The following is a 22,739-nucleotide window of genomic DNA, read 5'->3' as shown; positions in this document are numbered from 1 at the left end:
ACGTGATGGCAATGTCACGGAATCAAGGCTATGCCGATGGCTCCCCTCAGCATAGCCTTCTCCCACTTTTTTTTAATCTATGCCGACGACCACCCTCGGCATACATATTGAATTGTTTTGCTTCCATGAACCCCCTTGGACCGTGTTTTTAAGTTTCAACTGAAAGGCAGAAAATGATAAAATTTTCAAAAAATAAAATACTTTGAGATGTCGATGTATTATGTCATCTAGTTGCAATAGAACTTAACAAAAAAATTGATCTTTTTTTGCAAAATTGCACGATGTATCGGTTAAACGGATTTTCTGGTTGCATCCGAAGTCGGAAAAATTATATAATATATCAAAATGATCATGGGAAAAACACATACTCCTGCTTTGTGGATGTGTATATCTCTCACAGTGGAATCCCCACTACAATGGTGCTCCTTGAGCTGTGTTGCTAGAGGTAGATGATGAAGTTGAGAGCTTATCTACACGGGAGAATGAGAGAGAGAATTAGGCATCCCGTGCAAAGGAGTTCTAAACCACCTTATATAGTGGGGGACAGGTTACAAGAGACAAACCCTAGCATGGGCTAAAGCTCGTTTATTTGGCCCCAAAGTCTACACCTACTCCTGCCCGTGAGCTTCCATCTTGTCGTAAGTACGTTGTCGATGTTACTTGGCCTTCTGCCACCATGTCGCTGACCATTGTACCTCTCGTCAGCGGCATGGTCAGCTCTGCTCTTCGAATGTAGCGACGTGCCTCACGTCATGATGAGATTCACCTGCTCTCTTCCGTGATTACGTACAGGGACAAGACCTGAGCGCTCACTTTGGGGAAGGCAGATAATCCCTAGCCATATGACATAACCCTAAGCCGGTTCACGCCCAAGTATGCCGGTTATTCAACGTTCGACCAGTTCTTTTCGAACTGATCCATCTTGACACAACTGGCATCATCTATGCCGGTTTCTCTTAACCCGGCATGGCCATGCCGGTACATCATTCCGATTTTTCTTAGGCCAGTTGACCTTAATCCGGTCAACATCACTTTCACATGTAAACAAGATTGTTGGGATTACCTTGATAAGCTGACATATAGAATTTCTAAGGCCATACAACGAACGTCAGTATTTTGCTTGTCGGCTGCCATCTTTACTTGCGTATGAGTGCATGGAGGGAAAACAACAGCGAACTTTGCGTGTCCATTTCTTGATTCACTGAAGACATCAGTCACCTCGGCTAAGAACCATGTTGAATCAAACCATTCGGTGGACGGAACATTCGGCTAATTCTTTTCTAAAGGACCACTCATTCATCTGTTTGAGGAAACCTCAAGAACCGACCTATCGGTTCATTTTAAGCTCAGTGCCCCCACTAAGCCTGGTACTATTGTTTATTATGTGCTCCATTTACCAGAATGAGTCCCACCATCTGACGTTCGATTCTCTGCGCGCGAAAAAACGGATCTTAAATTTTTAGTCCCACATCGGTTAATGAGTAGACATAGAAGACCTATTCAAGAAAACAAATAGCTGTGTCGTCTTATACTGGCTATATAATTGGTCGCATGCGGCTCCATAGCACGCTGAAGCCCGTAGAAAACGATGGAGGCATGGAAACACTTAGGCCTCGCATGCCGAGGCCTACTGGAAACGAAGGAACCTCCTGTTACCACAAAATTGAATTTGACACATGTGAATTTTGAGTAATATCCTAGAACTTGATCGGTACATATAGTATTGGAGTGTAGTTATATGCGAAGATGCAAATAAATACTATGAGTAAAGCTCTTGAAGAACTGATCAAGCTGATATTTCCATTTATTCATTTTTTCTCTCTCATATAGATCTATCCATGGTGCAACATGTATGTTAACCCCATGTTACATGCAGAAACTTCTTATCAGAAGATAACACATTAAGTCCAATTATTCATAATTTTTTTTGGTGTTCAATTAGAGCAGCAGCAAATGCCACCGCGGTCTGAATGGCAGTGTCCATTCTTGTATTCAAAAAATGCGCAGTGATCCCTGCATGGCTGTTCGGAAATATAGTCTCCCTCGCAACTTTTGAAATGCATACATAAGTTTGGGATGGGGGCTGGCTTCGGAGAACCTACACATAACAACGTAACATACATTAGAATTAGAATATGCAGATTATATATTAAAGTTATTTTGTTTAGTGTTAGTTAAATATGCAAAGGTGTGCGCATATGCTCTACCAAAATGAATAGGAAACTGGCATACCTCCATCTGCATGACACAGTAAGAGAGTGTTAGACATCATCAAAAGAGCCACCCAACATAGGGTTCTTATGTTTGTCTTCATAAAAGCCATGAGGATTGGTTTTTTTACTTGATTCCTTCTAGGTATTGTCGGCTTTGAGAGTGGACTAGCTCTTTCGATAACCTATCCAGTATATTTTTGTGATGATGTTTATATAAGCTTGACCCGATCATTAATGGTTAGTTCTTGCCCTTCTATTTTTAGCAGGATTAAATTAGTACTTACAAAACTCAATCGATATACACATGTTTTAAATAAGTTATGCATAAGTATGTCATGGATAACTCGATATTAATTGGCTCTCCAAATTAAATAAGTTAGTGTATCCATCTTCAACTTCGAGGTTGCTTGTTTATTTGCTCGTTATATTTGGAAAAAATTTAGAACAAGATATGCGAATAATAATTTTTCTTAAATTTGCTCCCACAAATAAACTAACACGGGATTGCTGATCAATTCATGATGATTAAGATCTAGTCGGGCTAGATGATGTTGCTTGTTTATTTGCTCCTGATATTTGGAACACATTAGAACTACATATGCGGATAATAATTTTTTCCTTTAAATTTACACAACAAAATAAGGTAAACCGGAAGTACTCATCAATTCATTCTGATTAATATATAGTTATGGTAGATGTGTCATATAGAAAGAAATATATATGTCTTTTGTATCTCACCTTCTTGGATCTAGATTTTTCATGGTTAAAAGTAATAGAAAATGATACCAAACTCTGGAAAAAAATGTGTATATCGATAAGAGGCGGCAGGGGATCGAAAGAAAAAGGCAAGTGACCAAATATGAGGTGCCAAAAAAATACAATAAAAGAAAGTTTTATAGTACATAGAGGATGACATGCGGGTCCCATGAGCCTGCAGGTTCCTCAACGTTTCAAACGTGGCATGAGATCGAAAGAAAAAGGCAAGTGACCAAATATCAAGAGCCAAAAATAAATTCAAGAAAAGAAACTTGATTGTACATAGAGGATGACATGCGGGTCCCATTTAGCAGCAGCGATATCACTGTTTGAGAGGATGCACGGGATCGAAAGAAAAATGCAAGTGACCAAATATCAGGAGCCAAAAAAATTTCAAGAAAATAAAGTTTTATAGTACATAGAGGATGACATGCGGGTCCCATTTAGCAGCAGCGATATCACTGTTTGTGAGGCCGCAGAGGATCGAAAGAAAAAGGTAAATGACCAAATATGAGGTGCCCAAAAAAAATCCAAGAAAAGAAAGTTTTATAGTACATAGAGGATGACATGCGGGTCCCATTTAGCAGCAGCGGAATCACCGTTTGAGAGGCTGCACGGGATCGAAAGAAAAAGGCAAGTGACCAAATTTGAGGTGCCAAAAAAAACTCCAAGAAAAGAAAGTTGATTTCTCATAGGGGATGACATGCGGGTCCCAATTAGCAGCAGCGTTCTCAACGTTTCCAAGACGGCATGGGATCAAAAGAAAAAGGAAGTAGCCAGAAATCAGGGGGTTCAAAAAAAATCCAAGAATAGAAAGAATTTTGGTTCATAGAAGATGACATGCGGGACCCATGATCCTGCATCGTAAACGGCTCGATCGGAGAGCGTTGAACGAGATGGCGCGATCGAGAAAAAAAACAATGCCAGAGAGGCTGCTATCTGGGCCCTACATCCCTCGGCGGTGCGGATTTGCGTTGACTCGGCCGACGAAACCGAGAATTCGAGATGCACCACGTCCGGGGCCACCATACGCGGCGTTTTGGCCATTTTCGTCGGGCTAGGTGGCCTCAAAAACGAGAAAAAAAAACGTTTTGACATGCACAACGGAGAGACCAAAAATCGTCGGCCATGGTGCACCAGCAACCACGGCGCGACTTCAACTTCATCGGCCATGGCAACTTTTCTTGTAGTGTATTGGTCGTATACCAATAACCTTGAGGTTCTTACTTTGAAGTTGACCACCACATGACAAGTGTTCCAGATTTCACTATTAGAAACTATTTAATGTGATCCTCATAATTTTTTATCCATATCAAATCATGATCAATTTCCAAGACCATGTCTGTACATGCTAGGCTCATCAAGTTTATCCTATGTATTCGCATGTGCAAATCTGGCTTGCACCCGTTGTATGCACACGTAGAATCTATAACACCCGATCACCACGTGATGCTTCGAAACGATGAGTCTTAGCAACGGTGCATACTAAGGACAACCACTTCATGGATATGCGAATATCGTTAGTGCCCAACTAGTTGGAGGATCGGGACACCCAACATCTTCAACCTTCGTACATTCCCATAAAACTTATGAGTTTATGTAGTCTCACTAAATTATATTCTATCATCTTGCAATAAGGTTTTAGATATCACATATATCTCACACCTTACTTATTTATGAAAACAAACTTTCCAGCTCCGTACTTTTCAAACGGATTCGAACTTCTAGTTTCACGGATACCAGATGATTTTAGGTACTAATTGAAACCATTGCTCTTTGAATCAGCAATGTGAGTTTTACCAAAAGTTTGCAATAGGACTTAATCATTACTTGATTCGTTAACAATACGGTACCAGTCCGTAAAGTTACTTGCCAGATTTAACAGTGTTTCTATCTCAATTACAAGACTAGTGCATGGTAGATTACGGATGCCAGTTCTACAAAATTAATTCAAAATACAATTCATATTATGTTCATGATAATTAGTTCAAGTTTTAATCTAATTACTAATGAACTCCCACTTAATACAACATCCCTCATAGTTGTTTAGTGGCACACAATACATATTCACTACACCAAGTTCGATCATCACGCGAGATGATGTAGCTTTAATGGTGAACATCAACATGCTGATCATATCATCCATATGACTCGTGTTCAACCTTTTGGTTTCCTGTGTTCCGAGGCCATGTCTGTACATGCTAGGCTCGTCAAGTAAACCCAAGTATTTCCGCGTGTGCAACATGGCTTACACCTGTTGTATGTGAACGTATAAGCTATCACATCCGATCATCACGAGATGCTTCAAAACGACAAACTTTTGCAACGGTGCATACGATGGGAGAGCACTTTATTATATTGATATTAATGTGAGGGGTCATCTTATAATGCTATCGTCGCGATCTAAGCAAAAGAAGATGCATAAAAGGATAAATATCACATGCATGGGTAATGTGATATGATATGGCCTTTTCTTCTTGTGCCTTTGATCTCCATCTCCAAAGCACACAAGCATGATCTCCATCATCACCAGCATTGCGCTAAGGTCCATGACACCGTTTCATGGTTGTCCACCATCCATAGCAACTATTACAACTACTAACTCATAGTAATGAAATAAAGCTATTACATGGTGATTGACACGCAAGTCATTAAACAATAAAGACAACCATTAGGCTCCTACCAGTTGCCACTTTAAGGATCATCTCTTACATCAAATATAAACATAATCACATAATGACCATATCACATCACATGCCCCTGCAAAAACAAGTTAGACGCATCTAATTTTCTTTGCATTTTTTACGTGGCTTGGGGCTTTCGAATAAGATCCGATCTTACCTACGAACAAGAACCGCAATGCTGATACAAGTGTGTCAAGTGCAGATTGTAAATTGAATCTTAACTATGGTGGGAGAAATTGACACCCGCTGAGCCACTTATTCAATACAAGTTGCATGTCAAGCGTGGAGCAAGTCTCATGAACGCGGTCATGTTAGGTTAGCTCAGGCCGCTTCATCCCCCATCCCGCAAAATACAAAGTACACGAAAAGGAAGTGACAACAAAAGCATTAACGCCCATAAAACCAATTATGTTCTACGCGTGCAACAAATCTACGCATAGAAACGGCTCTAATACCACAATAGGGTTCGTTGCATGTAAAACAAAAAATTCTACCGCAAAGAAGAATAAATCCAAGATCTAATCTATGAGATCGGAGCAAGGAGATGGAAGAGAGACTAACCCTTGAAGATCCAAAGCCTTAACGAGATCATATCTCGTGGTTGATGAAGACGATCCTTCCGGTGCTGCAATCCGGCAGCACCTCCGTAGTCGGTCACGCTTACGGTGTTGATGAAGTCCTTCCTCTCCCCGTGCCAGCAGGAAGCGGAGGTTGTAGATCCCCTCAGAATGCCAGCAGCACGACGACGCGGTGGTGGTGGAAGAGAAAATACTGCAGGGCTTCGCCAAGTCGGTGCAGGAATTAAGAGGAGGAGAGGTGGTGGGTAGGGTTGGAGGGAAGGGTGGGCTGCACCCCTGCCCCCTCCCTTCTTTATATAGGGGAGGGCCGGCCAGGGTTTCCTTGGCCCCTCCTCCAAGCCCTAAGGCCGGCGCACCAAGAGGGAGGGGAAAACTTACCCCCAAGTCTTCCCCCTTTAGGGTTTCCCCAAAACCCTAGGGGGGTGGCCGGCCTGGGCCTTGAGGCTGTGGTGGGCCTGGCTCATTAGGGTTGGGATGCACCTCCTCGACTCATATGGCCCCTCCCGGGGTCGTGGGCCCACCCGTGGCCCCTCCGGAACCTTCTAGAAACTTCTATATCTTCCACCGGCAAATTCCTGAACTTTTCCGAACCCTAGAAAATTACTTTCCTTATATGAATTTTATTCTCCGGACCCCCTCATGATATCCTGGATTCCATCCGAGACTCCGAACAACATTCGGTCTCCAACTCGTATATCATATCTACTATACGACATCGAACTTTAAGCGTGTCACCCTACGGTTCGTGAACTATGTAGACATGATTGAGACACCTCTCCGATCAATAACCAACATCAGGAGATCCATAATGGCTCCCACATATTCAACGATGACTTTGTGATCAACTGAATCATTTACATACGATACCGATTTCCTTTGTCGCGCGATACTTTACTTATCCAAGGTTCGATCATCGGTATCTCTATACCTAGTTCAACCCCGTTACCGATAAGTACTCTTTACCTGTACCGTGATATGTCATCCCTTGTGCCATAGTCACATGCTTGCAAGATAATTGAATGACATTCCACCGAGAGGGCCTAGAGTATATATATCTGTCCTCGGGATGGACAAATCCCACTCTTGATCCATGCGCTTCAACTCATACTTTCTGAACACTTAATCCCATCTTTATAACCACCCATTTACGAAGTGGCGTTTGATGTAATCAAAGCATCCATCCGGTGTAAGTGATTTACACGATCTCATGGTCGAAGGATTAGGTTACTATGTATCGAAAGCTTATAGCAAGTTGAACTCAATGACTTGATCTTATGCTATGCTAACTATGGGTGTGTGTCCATCACATAATTCACCTAATGATATGATCTTGTTGTTAACAACATCCAATGTTCATGATCAGGAAACTATGATCATCTATTAATCAACAAGCTAGTTAAACGAGAGGCTTACTAGGGACTCTGGTTGTTTACACAACACACATGTATCAATGTTTTCACTCAATACAATTATAGCATGGGATGTAAAAACTTATCATGAGCATTAAGATATAACAATAACTAATATTATTATTGCCTCTCGGGCATATCTTCAACAAAAAGGGCCGTCGGCGTAGCGATGCTCTCGGCGTAGGAAACACTACACCGATGGCTGCCCTTGGCACATCGTGGGCCATCGGCGTAGGCCTGTGCATGCGGCCCACCAAAGTTAGAACGTGATGGCGATGTCACGGCATCAAGGCTATGCCGATGGCTCCCCTCAGCATAGCCTTCTCCCACTTTTTTTTAATCTATGCCGACGACCACCCTCGGCATACATATTGAATTTTTTTGCTTCCATGAACCCCCCTTGGATCGCGTTTTTAAGTTTCAACTGAAAGACAGAAAATGATAAAAATTTCAAAAAATAAAATACTTTGAGATGTCGATGTATTATGTCATCTAGTTGCAATAGAGCTTAACAAAAAAATCGATCTTTTTTGCAAAATTGCACGATGTATCGGTTAAACGGCTTTTCTGGTTGCATCCGAAGTTGGAAAAATTATATAATATATCAAAATGATCATGGGAAAAACACATACTCCTGCTTTGTGGATGTGTATATCTCTCACGGTGGAATCCCCGCTACAATGGTGCTCCTTGAGCTGTGTTGCTAGAGGTAGATGATGAAGTTGAGAGCTTATCTACAGGGGAGAATGAGAGAGAGAATTAGGCATCCCGTGCAAAGGAGTTCTAAACCACCTTATATAGTGGGGGGCAGGTTACAAGAGAGAAACCCTAGCATGGGCTAAAGCTCGTTTATTTGGCCCCAAAGTCTACACCTACTGCTGCCCGTGAGCTTCCATCTTGTCGTAAGTACGTTGTCGATGTTACTTGGCCTTCTGCCACCATGTCGCTGACCATTGTACCTCTTGTCAGCGGCATGGTCAGCTCTGCTCTTCGAATGTAGCGACGTGCCTCACGTCATGATGAGATTCACCTGCTCTCTTCCGTGATTACAGGGACAAGACCTGAGCGCTCAGTTTGGGGAAGGCAGATGACCCTTGGCCATATGACAGAACCCAAAGCCGGTTCACGCCCAAGTATGCCGGTTATTCAACGTTCGACCAGTTCTTTTCGAACTGATCCATCTTGACACAACTGGCATCATCTATGCCGGTTTCTCTTAACCCGGCATGGCCATGCCGGTACATCATTCCGATTTTTCTTAGGCCAGTTGACCTTAATCCGGTCAACATCACTTTCACCTGTAAACAAGATTGTTGGGATTACCTTGATAAGCTGACATATATAATTTCTAAGGCCATACAACGAACGTCAGTATTTTGCTTGTCGGCTGCCATCTTTACTTGCGTATGAGTGCATGGAGAGAAAACAACAGCGAACTTTGCGTGTCCATTTCTTGATTCACTGAAGACATCAGTCACCTCGGCTAAGAACCATGTTGAATCAAACCTTTCGGTGGATGGAACATTCGGCTAATTCTTTTCTAAAGGACCACTCATTCATCTGTTTGAGGAAACCTCAAGAACCGACCTATCGGTTCATTTTAAGCTCAATGCACCCACTAAGCCTGGTACTATTGTTTATTATGTGCTCCATTTACCAGAATGAGTCCCACCATCTGACGTTCGATTCTCTGCGCGCGAAAAAACGGATCTTAAATTTTTAGTCCCACATCGGTTAATGAGTAGACATAGAAGACCTATTCAAGAAAACAAATAGTTATGTTGTCTTATACTGGCTATATAATTGGTCGCATGCGGCTCCATAGCACGCTGAAGCCCGTAGAAAACGATGGAGGCATGGAAACACTTAGGCCTCGCATGCCGAGGCCTACTGGAAACGAAGAAACCTCCTGTTACCAAAAAATTGAATTTGATAACACATGTGAATTTTGAGAAATATCCTAGAACTTGATCGGTACATATAGTATTGGAGTGTAGTTATATGCGAAGATGCAAATAAATACTATGAGTAAAGCTCTTGAAGAACTGATCAAGCTGATATTTCCATTTATTCATTTTTTCTCTCTCATATAGATCTATCCATGGTGCAACATGTATGTTAACCCCATGTTACATGCAGAAACTTCTTATCAGAAGATAACACATTAAGTCCAATTATTCATAATTTTTTTTGATGTTCAATTAGAGCAGCAGCAAATGCCACCGCGGTCTGAATGGCAGTGTCCATTCTTGTATTCAAAAAATGCGCAGTGATCCCTGCATGGCTGTTCGGAAATATAGTCTCCCTCGCAACTTTTGAAATGCATACATAAGTTTGGGATGGGGGCTGGCTTCGGAGAACCTACACATAACAACGTAACATACATTAGAATTAGAATATGCAGATTATATATTAAAGTTATTTTGTTTAGTGTTAGTTAAATATGCAAAGGTGTGCGCATATGCTCTACCAAAATGAATAGGAAACTGGCATACCTCCATCTGCATGACACAGTAAGAGAGTGTTAGACATCATCAAAAGAGCCACCCAACATAGGGTTCTTATGTTTGTCTTCATAAAAGCCATGAGGATTGGTTTTTTTACTTGTTTCCTTCTAGGTATTGTCGGCTTTGAGAGTGGACTAGCTCTTTCGATAACCTATCCAGTATATTTTTGTGATGATGTTTATATAAGCTTGACCCGATCATTAATGGTTAGTTCTTGCCCTTCTATTTTTAGCAGGATTAAATTAGTACTTACAAAACTCAATCGATATACACATGTTTTAAATAAGTTATGCATAAGTATGTCATGGATAACTCGATATTAATTGGCTCTCCAAATTAAATAAGTTAGTGTATCCATCTTCAACTTCGAGGTTGCTTGTTTATTTGCTCGTTATATTTGGAAAAAATTTAGAACAAGATATGCGGATAATAATTTTTCTTAAATTTGCTCCCAAAAATAAACTAACACGGGATTGCTCATCAATTCATGATGACTAAGATCTAGTCGGGCTAGATGATGTTGCTTGTTTATTTGCTCCTGGTATTTGGAACACATTAGAACTAGATATGCGGATAATAATTTTTTCCTTTAAATTTACAAAAAAAAATAAGGTAACCCGGAAGTACTCATCAATTCATTCTGATTAATATATAGTTATGGTAGATGTGTCATATAGAAAGAAATATATATGTCTTTTGTATCTCACCTTCTTGGATCTAGATTTTTCATGGTTAAAAGTAATAAAAAATGATACCAAACTCTGGAAAAAATATATTAAAAGCTTGAGCTGTTGTATTTATAGAAAAAAAAATTAAACATAACTTGTAACTAATGGTTAAAACAACCTTTCTGCAAATTTTGAAGATCAACAATAACCAGTCTGTTACAAAGCCAAACTATCTGTTGCCATACTTATATTTGAAGATTCGTCTCATTGCCTACACAGCCATACTTATATTTGAAGATTCGTCTCATTGCCTACACAGACTTGGCACAACAAACTATGAATCTGAATCAATGATGTTTAGTTGAACGTTCTAGATATGTTGCTTAGAAAGAAGTAACCTTTAAAGGTCAGTGATTGTCGCAAATACATTAAGAACACTATATTTGACACGCCACTTTGTACTAATATTGTTCTATATAGGAAATACACCATAATTTTATCGTTTATTTGTATACTTTTGAAACACAGAAGAAACAATTAATATAATCAACTTGGGTGTAAATACATGCAAGGAGAACAATGATTAAAGAAAGGTAATACATATTATCGATTTCCACACAGCTGATATGTCTAGCCAAATAGTGAATGGGAAGTCTACACCAAGATTGCTAAAAATCTAGGACAAGTATGGCTGCAAGAAAGGGGTACAAGAGGGATGTGGAATTGGGATAGGGTGATTTCGGTGATGTCAATGTAATATGCTTATTTGCAACATGATGATAAATTTTGACACCAGCTGACTTTGGAGCGATGGATTTGTCAGGTATTGGACACCCACCTTCTTGACAACGACGATGCATGAACATGCAAGGCATGCTAGAGAGGGGAAGTAGATGGTGTTTTTAAGAGAACTTTTGTATTTTATTGATCGCTCAACATCATTATAAAGTACTTGTCGGATGCAACCTGGGTTAGAATTTGAAGATAAATTGCAAATATAAACCTAAGATTTCTGAGCTAAAACATGAGCTGCCAAGTTTATCTTGCGTCCATAGTGCTTCAAGATGTAGGCCTGGAAACTTGTCACCAGCTTCTTGATGTCAGACATGACCGCTTTGACACAAGAATGATCCGTCGTCAGAGACCAGATGCCATGTAGTGTATGACCAGATAGTCAGATGCGAGATAATATCTCTGAACCCATTGTCTGTCTTTGAATGGTCATTGCTTCAGCCAACTGTGAAGATGTGCTGCCGTTGATACCCTCAGAACAAGCAAGCTCAGAAACACCAAGACTATCCCATATCACTGTACCCCACCCATCCGGTTGCTTCCAGGGAATAAGGCCGCATCCACATTTACACAAACCAAACCAACATATGGTATGCGGGATCAGACTCCCCTCGCTCCCGTGCGGAACTCCCCAGCCCGTGCGGCGGCGCCCGCGCCGCACCGGGGCGTCCGTCTCCTCTCTCCTCGAGCCCTCCCACACCTCACCCTCCTCCTTCCGCCGCCGCCGGGAACATCGCTGGGCAAAGCCCGGGCGGCGCGGCGGCAGCGGCGGATCTTCACGGACGTCGATCAGGGACGCCGCGGCCACGCCCACCACGGCGGTACAAGCGACGATGCTGCTGGCGGCAGCGACTAGGGCGTCGCGGCACGCTCATGGTCATGGGCATGGCGAACGGCATGTGGCGGCGGCGTGCTGACGGGTCCGATCTGGGCTCATATGGGCTGGGCGGGGCGTGTCGGCATAACTTCTCCTGCTGTTTGACTGGCTCGACGGTGGCATGCTGCAGCGATCTTGGTCATGCGACTTAGCCCGCATCACGTGGACACCGGGGCAATGGCCTTGGGTATGGAGATGGAGGTTTCCTCGCCGGAGGAGGTCAGCCATTTGTCGACAAGCTGTGGCGGATCTCGGGATCCCACACTAGTCTTCGAGCCTAGTTGGGAGACAGGGTTGCTAGTGAAAACCGAGCTCCATCTCCGGGCACGGCGGACGGATGGTGGCGTGGGGGCCTGCATCGAAGAATAAAGCCAATGTGGCTTCGTTTGGCAAGACGTGGAGCTTTGCCTTCTAGTCGAACTGAATAAATGCGGCGGTCCTAGGGTCTCTCTTTGGCGAAGATGAAGACCTACCGGAGGCCTGCTCTTCATGATCTGTCCGGAGCGTTGAGTTTCGCGAGGCACCACCAGCGAATGTAACATTGCTTCTATTGCCTGGAGTTTGCTGGATCGGTGGTATTCGGTCGTGCGTGATACGTCTCCGACATATCGATAATTGCTTATGTTCCATGCTTGTTTTATGATGATACACACATGTTTTATACATACTTTATGTCATTTTATGCATTTTCCGGCACTAAACTATTAACGAGATGCCGAAGAGCCAGTTGCTGTTTTCTGCTGTTTTTGGTTTCAGAAATCCTAGTAAGGAAATATTCTCGGAATTGGACGAAATCAACGCCCAAGATCTTATTTTTCCACGAAGCTTCCAGAAGTCCGAAAGGGAAACGAAGTGGGGCGACGAGGCGGCGACACGCCAGGGCGGCGCGGCCCAGCACCTGGCCGCGCGGCCCTGTTGTGTGGGCCCCTCGCGTCGCCCCTAAACCTACCCTTCTGCCTACATAAGCCTTCGTCAAGAATAACTCCAGTACCGAGAGCCACGATACGGAAAACCTTCCAGAGATGCCACCGCCGCCAATCCCATCTCGGGGGATTCAGGAGATCGCCTCCGGCACCCTGCCGGAGAGGGGAATCATCTCCCGGAGGACTCTTCACCGCCATGGTCGCCTCCGGAGTGATGTGTGAGTAATTTACCCCTGGACTATGGGTCCATAGCAGTAGCTAGATGGTTGTCTTCTCCTAATTGTGCTATCATTGTCGATCTTGTGAGCTGCCTAACATGATCAAGATCATCTATATGTAATGCTATATGTTGCGTTTGTTGGGATCCGATGAATATGGAATGCTATGTTATGTTTATTATTGATCTATCATCTATGTGTTGTTTATGATCTTGCATGCTCTCCGTTATTAGTAGAGGCTCTGGCCAAGTCGTTACTTGTAACTCTAAGATGGAGTATTTATGCTCGATAGTGGGTTCATGCCTCCATTAAATCTAGGACAGTGACAGAAAGTTCTAAGGTTGTGGATGTGCTGTTGCCACTAGGGATAAAACAACAATGCTTTATCTAAGGATATTTGTGTTGATTACATTACGCACCATTTTTAATGCAATTGTCTGTTGTTTGCAACTTAATACTGGAAGGGGTGCGGATGCTAACCTGAAGGTGGAATTTTTAGGCATAGATGCATGCTGGATAGAGGTCTATGTACTTTGTTGTAATGCCCAATTGAATCTCACACTACTCATCATAACATGTATGTGCATGGTCATGCCCTATTTATTTGTCAATTGCCCAACTGTAATTTGTTCACCCAACATGCTATTTCTTATGGGAGAGACACCACTAGTGAACTGTAGACCCCGGTCCATTCTTTACATCGAATACAATCTACTGCAATTCTCGCTCTACTGTTTTCTGCAAACATCATCATCCACACTATACATCTAATCCTTTGTTACAGCAAGCCGGTGAGATTGACAACCTCACTGTCACGTTGGGGCAAAGTAATTTGGTTGTGTTGTGCAGGTTCCACGTTGGCGCCGGAATCCCTGGTGTTGCGCCGCACTACACTCCGCCACCATCAACCTTCAACGTGCTTCTTGGCTCCTACTGGTTCGATAAACCTTGGTTTCTTACTGAGGGAAACTTGCTGCTGTACGCATCACACCTTCCTCTTGGGGTTCCCAACGGACGCGTGCTGTATGCGTATCAAGCTCTTTTTCTGTCGCCGTTGCCGGGGACATGAAGGAAAATTACACCACAGAGATTTCTAACTCCCACGTCAACTGCACGCCAGCAGCTCTTTTTCTGGCGCCGTTGCCGGGGAGATCAAGACACGCTGCAAGGGGAGTCTCCACTTCCAATCTCTTTACTTTGTTTTTTGTCTTGCTTTATTTTATTTACTACTTTGTTTGCTGCACTATATCAAAATACAAAAAAATTAGTTGCTAGCTTTACTTTATTTTCTATCTTGTTTGCGTTCTCCATATTAAAAACACAAAAAAAATTAGTTACTTGCATTTACTTTATCTAGTTTACTTTATTTACTATTGCTATAATGGGTACTCCTGAAAATACTAAGTTGTGTGACTTCACAAACACAAATAATAATGATTTCTTATGCACACCTATTGCTCCACCTGCTACTACAGCAGAATTCTTTGAAATTAAACCTGCTTTACTAAATCTTGTTATGAGAGAGCAATTTTCTGGTGTTAGTTCTGATGATGCTGCTGCCCATCTTAATAATTTTGTTGAACTATGTGAAATGCAAAAGTATAAGGATGTAGATGGTGACATTATAAAATTAAAATTGTTTCCTTTCTCATTAAGAGGAAGAGCTAAAGATTGGTTGCTATCTTTGCCTAAGAATAGTATTGATTCATGGACTAAATGTAAGGATGCTTTCATTGGTAGATATTATCCTCCTGCTAAAATTATATCTTTGAGAAGTAGCATAATGAATTTTAAGCAATTGGATAATGAGCATGTTGCCCAAGCATGGGAAAGAATGAAATCTTTGGTTAAAAATTGCCCAACCCATGGACTGACTACTTGGATGATCATCCAAACCTTTTATGCAGGATTGAATTTTTCTTCACGGAACCTATTGGATTCAGCTGCTGGAGGTACCTTTATGTCCATCACTCTAGGCGCCGCAACAAAGCTTCTTGATAATATGATGATTAACTACTCTGAATGGCACACGGAAAGAGCTCCACAAGGTAAGAAGGTAAATTCTGTTGAAGAAACCTCCTCCTCGAATGATAAGATTGATGCTATTATGTCTATGCTTGTGAATGGTAGATCTAATGTTGATCCTAATAATGTTCCGTTAGCTTCATTGGTTGCTCAAGAAGAACATGTTGATGTGAACTTCATTAAAAATAATAATTTCAACAACAATGCTTATCGGAACAATTCTAGTAACAACTATAGGTCATATCCTTATAATAATGGTAACGGTTATGGTAATTCTTATGGGAATTCTTACAAAAATAATAGGAATACATCCCCTGGACTTGAAGCCATGCATAAGGAATTTATTAGTACACAAACTTCTTTTAACAAAACTGTTGAAGAAAAGCTTGGTAAAATTGATATACTTGCTTCTAAAGTTGATAGTCTTGCTGCTGATGTTGATCTTTTGAAATTGAAAGTTATGCCTAATGAAGATAAACATATTAAGTCATTTTCTACAGCAAATGCCATCCAAGTTAGAATTAATGAGAATATAAGATTGATGGCTGAATTGCGTGCTAGGTGGGAAAAAGGAGAAAATGCTAAATAGAATAATATAGCTAAAGTTTGGACTATTACCACCACTAGCAATGAAAATGCTTCACATGTTGACACACATCCTACTATCAATAGTAAAATAATTGATGTTGGCAATGTTTCCACTCCTAATGCAAAGTTTGCAAAACTGCCTGAAACTGCTAAAACTGCTGAAACTGCTTGTGATAAAACTGCTGAAATTTTTTCCAATATTGGGGACAATGATCCCATTGCTTTAGATTATAATGGTTTAGATTTTGATGATTGTCACATCTCTGAAGTTATAAAGTTCTTACAAAAACTTGCTAAAAGTCCTAATGCTAGTGCTATAAATTTGGCATTTACAAAGCATATTACAAATGCTCTCATAAAAGCTAGAGAAGAGAAACTAGAACGTGAAGCTTCTATTACTAGGAAGTTAGAGGATGGTTGGGAGCCCATCATTAAGATGAAGGTCAATGATTTTGATTGTAATGCTTTATGTGATCTTGGTGCAAGTATTTCCGTTATGCCTAGGAAAATCTATAATATGCTTGACTTGCCACCATTGAAAAATTGTTATTTGGATGTTAATCTTGCTGATAATTCTACAAAGAAACCTTTGGGGAGGATTGATAATGTTCGCATTACGGTTAACAATAACCTTGTCCCTGTTGATTTTGTTGTGTTGGATATTGAATGCAATGCATCTTGTCCCATTATATTGGGAAGATCTTTTCTTCGAACTGATGGTGCTATTATTGATATGAAGGAAGGTAATATTAAATATAAATTTCCTCTCAAGAAAGGTATGAAACACTTCCCTAGAAAGAGAATGAAGTTACCTTTTGATTCTATCATTAGAAAAAATTATGATGTTGATGCTTCGACTCTTGGTGTTACTTGATTCACACTTTCTGCGCCTAGCTGAAAGGCGTTAAAGAAAAGCGCTTATGGGAGATAAACCATGATTTTACTACAGTACTTTTGTTTTAAATTTGAGTCTTGGAAGTTGTTACTACTGTAGCAACCTCTCCTTATCTTTATTTTATTGCATTGTTGTGCCAATTAAAGTCTTTGATAGTAAGGTTCATACTAGATTTGGATTACTGCGCAGAAACAGATTTCTTGCTGTCACGAATTTGAGCAGTATTCTCTGTAGGTAAATCAGAAAAATCTGCCAATTTACGTGAGTGATCCTCAGATATGTGCGCAACTTTCATTCAATTTGAGCATTTTCATTTGAGCAAGTCTGGTGCACCTAAAAAAATCGTCTTTACGGACTGTTCTGTTTTGACAAATTCTGCCTTTTATTTCGCATTGCCTATTTTGCTATGTTTGATGGATTTCTTCATTCCATTAACTTTCAGTAGCTTTGTGCAATGTCTAGAAGTGTTAAGAATGATTATGTTACCTCTGAACATGTGAATTTTGATTATGCACTAACCCTACAATGAGTTGTTTTGAGTTTGGTGTGGAGGAAGTTTTGAAGGATCAAGAGAGGAGGATGATACAATATGATCAAGGAGAGTGAAAGCTCTAAGCTTGGGGATGCCCCGGTGGTTCATCCCTGCATATTTCAAGAATACTCAAGCATCTAAGTTTGGGGATGCCCAAGGCATCCCCTTCTTCATCGACAACATTATAAGGTTCCTCTAGTGAAACTATATTTTTATTCCATCACATCTTATGTGCTTTACTTGGAGCATCTGTATGTTTTTGTTTTTGTTTTTGTTTGAATAAAGTTGGATCCTAGCATTCATTGTGTGGGAGAGAGACACGCTCCGCTGTTGCATATGAACATATATGTTCTTGGCTTTACTCATAATGTTCATGGCAAAGGTTGAAACTACTTCGTTAATTGTTATATGGTTGGAAACGGGAAATGCTACATGTAGTAAATGGTATAATATCTTGAATAATGTGATACTTGGAAATTGTTGTGCTCATGTTTAAGCTCTTGCATCATATACTTTGCACCTATTAGTGAAGAAATACATAGAGCTTGCTAAAATTTGGTTTGCATGATTGATCTCTCTAAGGTCTAGATATTTTCTAGCAAGGGTTGAACAACAAGGAAGACGGTGTAGAGTCTTATAATGCTTGCAATATGTTTTTTATGTGAGTTTTGATGTACCGGTTCATACTTGTGTTTGCTTCAAATAACCTTTCTAGCGTAAGCCTTGTATTGAGAGGGATTACTTCTCGTGCATCCAAATCCTTGAGCCAAAAACTATGCCACTTGTGTCCACCATACCTACCTACTACATGGTATTTCTCCGCCATTCCAAAGTAAATTGCTTGAGTGCTACCTTTAAATTTCCATTCTTTGTCTTTGCAATATATAGCTCATGGGACAAATAGCTTAAAAACTATTGTGATATTGAATATGTACTTATGTATCTTATTTCTTATTAAGTTGCTTGTTGAGCGATAACCATGTTCCTGGGGACGCCATCAACTATCTTTGTTGAATATCATGTGAGTTGCTATGCATGTTCGTCTTGTCTGAAGTAAGGGAGATTTATCATGATCATATGGTTTGAGTATGCATATTGTTAGAGAAGAACACTGGGCCGCTAACTAAAGCCATGATCCATGGTGGAAGTTTTAGTTTTGGACAACAATCCTCAATCTCTTATGAGAATATTATTTGTTGTTGCATGCTTATGCATTAAAGAGGAGTCCATTATCTGTTGTCTATGTTGTCCCGGTATGGATGTCTAAGTTGAGAATAATCAAAAGCGAGAAATCCAATGCGAGCTTTCTCCTTAGACCTTTGTACAGGCGGCATAGAGGTACCCCTTTGTGACACTTGGTTAATACATATGCTATGCAATGATAATCCATGTAAATCCAAGCTAATTAGGACAAGGTGCGGGCACTATTGGTATACTATGCATGAGGCTTGCAACTTGTAGGATATAACATACATAACACATATGCTTTATTACTACCGTTGACAAAATTGTTTCTTGTTTTCAAAATAAAAGCTCTAGCACAAATATAGCAATCAATGCTTCCCTCTGCGAAGGGCCATTCTTCTACTTTATGTTGAGTCAGTTTACCCATTTCCTTCTATCTTAGAAGCAAACACTTGTGTTAACTGTGCATTGATTCCTACATACTTGCATATTGCACTTATTATATTACTTTGCATTGACAACTATCCATGAGATATACATGTTATAAGTTGAAAGCACCCGCTGAAACTTAATCTTCCTTTGTGTTGCTTCAATGCCTTTACTTTGAATTTATTACTTTATGAGTTAATTCTTATGCAAGACTTATTGATGCTTGTCTTGAAAGTACTATTCATGAAAAGTCTTTGTTATATGATTCAATTGTTTACTCATTATCTTTACCATTGCTTCGAATCGCTGCATTCATCTCATGTGCTTACAATAGTATTGATCATGATAGCATGTCACTTCAGAAATTATCTTTGTTATCGTTTACCTACTCGGGACGAGTAGGAACTAAGCTTGGGGATGCTGATACGTCTCCGACGTATCGATAATTTCTTATGTTCCATGCTTGTTTTATGATGATACACACATGTTTTATACATACTTTATGTCATTTTTATGCATTTTCCGGCACTAACCTATTAACGAGATGTCGAAGAGCCAGTTGCTGTTTTCTGCTGTTTTTGGTTTCAGAAATCCTAGTAAGGAAATATTCTCGAAATTTGGACGAAATCAACGCCCAAGATCTTATTTTTCCACGAAGCTTCCAGAAGTCCGAAAGGGAAACGAAGTGGGGTGACGAGGCGGCGACACACCAGGGCGGCGCGGCCCAGCCCCTGGCCGCGCGGCCCTGTTGTGTGGGCCCCTCGCGTCGCCCTGAAACCTACCCTTCCGCCTACATAAGCCTTCATCGAGAATAACTCCAGTACCGAGAGCCACGATACGGAAAACCTTCCAGAGACGCCACTGCCGCCAATCCCATCTCAGGGGTTTCAGGAGATCGCCTCCGGCACCCTGCCGGAGAGGGGAATCATCTCCCGGAGGACTCTTCACCGCCATGGTCGCCTCCGGAGTGATGTGTGAGTAGTTCACCCCTGGACTATGGGTCCATAGCAGTAGCTAGATGGTTGTCTTCTCCTAATTGTGCTATCATTGTCGATCTTGTGAGCTGCCTAACATGATCAAGATCATCTATATGTAATGCTACATGTTGTGTTTGTTGGGATCCGAGATGAATATGGAATGCTATGTTATGTTGATTATTGATCTATCATCTATGTGTTGTTTATGATCTTGCATGCTCTCCGTTATTAGTAGAGGCTCTGGCTAAGTCGTTACTTGTAACTCCAAGAGGGAGTATTTATGCTCGATAGTGGGTTCATGCCTCCACTAAATCTGGGACAGTGACAGAAAGTTCTAAGGTTGTTGATGTGCTGTTGCCACTAGGGATAAAACATCAATGCTTTGTCTAAGGATATTTGTGTTGATTACATTACGCACCATACTTAATGCAATTATCTGTTGTTTGCAACTTAATACTGGAAGGGGTGCGGATGCTAACCTGAAGGTGGACTTTTTAGGCATAGATGCATGCTGGATAGCGGTCTATGTACTTTGTCGTAATGCCCAATTGAATCTCACACTACTCATCATAACATGTATGTGCATGGTCATGCCCTCTTTATTTGTCAATTGCCCAACTGTAATTTGTTCACCCAACATGCTATTTCTTATGGGAGAGACACCACTAGTGAACTGTGGACCCCGGTCCATTCTTTACATCGAATACAATCTACTGCAATTCTCACTCTACTGTTTTCTGCAAACATCATCATCCACACTATACATCTAATCATTTGTTACAGCAAGCCGGTGAGATTGACAACCTCACTGTCACGTTGGGGCAAAGTAATTTGGTTGTGTTGTGCAGGTTCCACGTTGGCGCCGGAATCCCTGGTGTTGCGCCGCACTACACTCCGCCGCCATCAACCTTCAACGTGCTTCTTGGCTCCTACTGGTTCGATAAACCTTGGTTTCTTTCCGAGGGAAAACTTACTGCTGTACGCATCACACCTTCCTCTTGGGGTTCCCAACGGACGTGTGCTGTACGCGTATCAGTGCGCGCCCATGCTTTTATTCCGACCGTTTGGTCTTGGAGGGTGTGATACGTCTCCAACGTATCGATAATTTCTTATGTTCCATGCTACTTTTATGATGATACTCACATGTTTTATACATACTTTATGTCATATTTATGCATTTTCCGGCACTAACCTATTAACGAGATGCCGAAGAGCCATTCTTTGTTTTACTGTTTTTGGTTTCAGAAATCCTAGTAAGGAAATATTCTCGGAATTGGACGAAATCAACGCCCAGGATCTTATTTTTCCACGAAGCTTCCAGAACACCGGGGGAGATACGAAGTGGGGCGACGAGGCGGCGACACACTAGGGCGGCGCGGCCCACCCCCTGGCCACGCCGGCCTGTTGTGTGGGCCCCTTGTGGCGCCCCCTGACCTACCCTTCCGCCTACTTAAGCCTTCGTCGATAATAACTCCAGTACCGAGAGCCACGATACAGAAAACCTTCCAGAGACGCCGCCGCCGCCAATCCCATCTCGGGGGATTCAGGAGATCGCCTCCGGCACCCTGCCGGAGAAGGGGAATCATCTCCCGGAGGACTTTTCACCGCCATGGTCGCCTCCGGAGTGATGTGTGAGTAGTTCACCCCTGGACTATGGGTCCATAGCAGTAGCTAGATGGTCGTCTTCTCCTAATTGTGCTATCATTGTTGGATCTTGTGAGCTGCCTAACATGATCAAGATCATCTATCTGTAATGCTACATGTTGCGTTTGTTGGGATCCGATGAATAATGAATGCTATGTTATGTTGATTATCAATCTATCATCTATGTGTTGTTTATGATTTTGCATGCTCTCCGTTGCTAGTAGAGGCTCTGGCCAAGTTTTTGCTTGTAACTCCAAGAGGGAGTATTTATGCTCGATATTGGGTTCATGCCTCCATTAAATCTGGGGGAGTGACAGCAACCTCTAAGGTTGTGGATGTGCTGTTGCCACTAGGGATAAAACATCAATGCTATGTCTAAGGATATATTTGTTGATTACAATACTTAATACAATTGTCTGTTGTTTGCAACTTAATACTGGAGGGGGTTCGGATGATAACCTGAAGGTGGACTTTTTAGGCATAGATGCATGCTGGATAGCGGTCTATGTACTTTGTCGTAATGCCCAATTAAATCTCACAATACTCATCATAACATGTATGTGCATGGTCATGCCCTCTTTATTTGTCAATTGCCCAACTGTAATTTGTTCACCCAACATGCTTATTCTTATCGAAGAGACACCTCTAGTGAACTGTGGACCCCGGTCCATTCTTTACATCGAATACAATCAACTGCACTACTCGTTCTACTGTTTTCTGCAAACATCATCATCCACACTATACATCTATCCTTTGTTACAGCAAGCCGGTGAGATTGAAAACCTCACTGTCACGTCGGGGCAAAGTAATTTGGTTGTGTTGTGCAGGTTCCACATTGG

Source organism: Lolium perenne, chromosome 3 (assembly GCF_019359855.2).
Source record: "Lolium perenne isolate Kyuss_39 chromosome 3, Kyuss_2.0, whole genome shotgun sequence".
NCBI classification, from domain to species: Eukaryota; Viridiplantae; Streptophyta; class Magnoliopsida; order Poales; family Poaceae; genus Lolium; species Lolium perenne.
Note: the sequence above shows the minus strand (reverse complement) of the source record.